Here is a 4216-nt window from a genome sequence, read left to right as displayed (position 1 = left end):
TTTTTAGTAGAGACAGGGTTTCACCATGTTGGACAGGCTAATCTCAAACTCCCCCTACCTCAGCCTCCCAAAGTGCTGGGATTACAGGTGTGTGCCACCATACCTGGCCAGTATTTGCCATTTTTAATACCTATAGTTTGCTGGAATATGCCTCACACTGAGGGCGGAGACCCTTAAGCATCTAAAACCATCCCCTCCTTGACTTCTACACTGCATTTCAGTAAAAGTAAAGGCTGGCAGACCAGGCCCTACCCTAATTGCCCTCCTACAGATCCCAGGCGTAATGTGGAGGAATCTTCCCGGGAGGCATTGTTTTTACTTAAACAGGATCAAACCCCCACCTAAGTCACTATACCCCACACCTACTCCTAAACCCAAGCCCCTTTCACAAGTAAATTATAGATTTGAAAGACCAAGACCCACTCACCTGTAAATTCTAGAGTTGTAAGGCCAAGACCCTTTCACATGCAATTTCTAAAACTGTAAACCCAAGACCGTTTCACACGCAGTATCTAGAGTTGTAAGCCTGTATAAAGGCAGAGATTTGCTCCTGAATAAATCACCCCTTCGTTCCCTGTTCTGTGTTCAAGAGGTCTGTTTCTGGAGGCCGCTCCTGCTACAGCACCAGCTAACCCAGGATTTCCATGTTACTGGAAGTCCTTGAGAAGAACCTTGGATGTGCTGTAATCCAGTGGGTAACTAGTCTGCATTGCTCCCTAGTGATCTCAGGTTTCAACCGAGACAGTGAGGGTGGAGAGGAAAGGGTGTGATTGTAAGGGTCATTGCCGAGTTTAAAATGAGGAAACTGAGGCCAGTATAAGAAAATTAAATGCCAGTTTATTCAGCTCCCGGGCGAGGTTCCATGGTCCCGGGGAAAGGGGCCAGAGAAGTCGCACTGACTTCCTGGGGTGTGGGGTTTTTATGGCTATGAGGACCCAGCAACAGCTGGGTGCTCTGATTGGCTCCAGAGGAGCGGGATTGGGACGGGGCGGGCCGCTATTGGTTGGCAGGTTGTTGGGCGGGTTTTCTGGTGCGAGAGCGCGCCAGGGTTGCATTAGCCGGAGCCTTCCAGGGGAGCTATGCGGCAGAGCTAGGTGCCCAGTGCAGAGGTGGGTGTGTCCAGCCTCCCGGGGAGGCAACAGGCCTTACAATGATGGTGATGGAAACATACCCCATGTAAATCAGAGGCAGCAGAAGAGGGCAGGGAGAGAGTTGAGTCCTGGCTTTGCTGTGTAATAGTTTGTAAGGCCCTGACCAAGGCTGGTGACCTCTCTGAACCTTGTAGTTCTCAACTCTAAAATGGAGCTTCAGGGACTAGTAAGAATTAGAAACACAAGGTACATAAAAAGCTTTGTAGAACTGGACTGTTCCCTGGATCCTGGTACCAAGGCAAAATCATGACTTTCCCAAGATCCTTAGCAAAACGTCCTATTTTACTTTTTTTAAAAAATTTAAACTGATTTTTAGGCAGGGTGTGGTAGCTCACGCCTATAATCCAAGCATTTCGGGAGGCCAGTGTGGGAGGCTCACCTGAGTCCAGGAGTTCGAGACTAGCCTAGGCAATATTGCAAGACTCTGTCTCTATAAAAAGTGAAAAAATTGGCCAGACACCGTGGCTCATGCCTGTAATCCCAGCACTTTGGGAGGTCGAGGTGGGTGGATCATCTGAGATCAGGAGTTCGAGACCAGCCTGGCCAATATGGTGAAACCCCGGCTCTTTAAAAAAAAAAAAAAAGAGAGAGAGAGAAACAGATCAAGACCATCCTAGCCAACATGGTGAAACCCCATCTCTACTAAAAATACAGAAATTAGCTGGGTGTGGTGGCATGTGCCTATAGTCTCAGCTACTCGGGAGTCTGAGGCAGGAGAACTGCTTGAACCTGGGAGGTGGAGGTTACAGTGAGCTGAGATTGCGTCACTGCACTTCAGCCTGGCGACAAAGCAAGACTCCGTCTCAAAAAAAAAAAAAAATGCTGCTTCAGTCTTTGCAGTGGCCCCGGCTGCCACAAGATTCAGCCTGTAGTACAAAGTGGTCCACAAAACCACTGAGCCTCCTGAGCTGCCAAGAGCTTCTGGGGCACACACTTCAGAAACATCCTGATGTGGTGCTTTGCACTCACTCCCTGCTTCTGTTGTTTTGGTGATTGCTGCACATACATTCCAAAAAGAATCACTTACATGAGTTACAGGAAAGGGGTCCTGATCCAGACCCCCAAGAGAGGGTTCTTGGATCTCACGCAAGAAGGAATTCAGAGTGAGCCCCTAGAGTAAAGTGAAAGCAAGTTTATTAAGAAAGAAATAAAAGAACGGCTGCCCCATAGACAGAGCAGCCCCAGAGGGCTGCTGATTGCCCATTTTTATGGTCATTTCCTGATGATATGCTAAACAAGGGGTGGATTATTCATGCCTCCCCAGTTTAGACCATAGAGGGTAACTTCCTGATGTTGCCATGGCATTTGTAAACTGTCATGGCGCTGGTAGGAGTGTGGCAGTGAGGAGGCCGGCTTCTTTACTGCAAACTGTTTTATCAGCAGGTCTTTATGATCTATATATGGGCTGACCTTCTATCTCATCTGTGACTTAGAATGCCTTAATGATCTGGGAATATAGCCCAGTAGGTCTCAGGGGCATGTTACCCAGCCCATGCTCAAGATAGAGTTGCTCTGATTCAAATGCCTCTGACACATGAATTTACCTCTCCAAGTTGCCATCCGTAACCCTAGGATCAGTATTATGACATTTACATGACCGACCTTCCCAATGCCTACACAATTTGCTTATTCTGGAAAAACTTATTTTAATCTTTTGTTTCCTGCGCGGTTTTTTTCTTCTTTTTTTTTAAGTGAATGGTTACTTCTAATGTATACGTATCAATAACTTCTATCAGCTTATCTCAGTACACAGTGACACCATGGAAGTGTATGTGAATCCGAGGCACTTCATCAGAGAATCGGTTACTTGACCAACTGTATTAGTCAGCGTTCTCCAGAGGGACAGGACCAATAGGATACATGTATATATAAAAAGGGGTTTATTAGGGAGAATTGGCTCACGTGATTACAAGGCAATCTACCGTGGGCTGTCTGCAAGCTGGGGAAAAAGAGAAGCCGGTAGCGTGACTCAGTCCAAGTCTGAAAGCCTCAAAACCAGGGATGCCCAAGTGTAGCCTTCAGTCTGAGTCTGAAGGCCTGAGAACCCCCAGGATGCTGCTCATGTAAGTCCCAGAGGCCAAAGGCTAAAGAACCTGGAGTCTGATGTCCATGGCAGGAGGAGAGGAAGCCAGCACTGCCACAAGAAGACAGAGAGAGCATGCTAGAGGACACAGCCAGCTGAATATCCTTTCTTCTGCCTGCTTTGCTCCAGCCATGCTGACAGCCCATTGGTTGGTGTCCACCTACATTGAGGGTAGGGCTTCCTCTCCCAGTCCACTGACTCAAATGTCAATTTCCTCTGAAAACATCCTTACAAACACTCCTGGGAAGTGTTTCGCCAGCCAGCGAGGCAACCCTCAACCCTGTCAAGGTGACACAATATCAACCATCACACCAACTTTGTTGTTATCTAGTATGCTAGGCAGAGTAATGATCCCCCAAACACATCCACATTCTAATCCCTGGAACCTGTAAACACTTTTTTTATGTCAAGATGGAAATTAAAGTTGCTGATGAAACCAAGTTTGCTGATCAACTGAGTTTAAAATAGAGAGATTATCCCAGATTATTTGAGTAGGCCCAATGTAAGCAAAAGCATCCTTAAAAGATGAAAAGAGGCCAGGCGCGGTGACTCACACCTGTAATCCCAGCACTTTGGGAGACTGAGGCAGGCGGACCACCTGAGGCAGGAGTTCGAGACTAGCCTGGCCAACGTGGTGGAACCCCATCTCTACTAAAAATAAGTAGCTGGGCATGGTGGCAGGTGCCCGTAATCCCAGATACTCAGGAGGCTGAGGGAGGAGAATCACTTGAACCCAGGAGGCAGGGGTTGCAGTGAGCTGAGATTGAGTCATTACACTCCAGCCTGGGAGACAAAAGCAAGACTTTGTCTCAAAAAAAAAGGAGAAAGAGGCCGGGCACGGTGGCTCAAGCCTGTAATCCCAGCACTTTGGGAGGCTGAGGCGGGTGGATCACAAGGTCAAGAGATCGAGACTATCCTGGTCAACATGGTGAAACCCCGTCTCTACTAAAAATACAAAAAATTAGCTGGGCATGGTGGTGCG

Source organism: Cebus imitator, unplaced genomic scaffold, assembly GCF_001604975.1.
Source record: "Cebus imitator isolate Cc_AM_T3 unplaced genomic scaffold, Cebus_imitator-1.0 Scaffold141, whole genome shotgun sequence".
Classification (NCBI taxonomy): Eukaryota; Metazoa; Chordata; class Mammalia; order Primates; family Cebidae; genus Cebus; species Cebus imitator.
Note: the sequence above shows the minus strand (reverse complement) of the source record.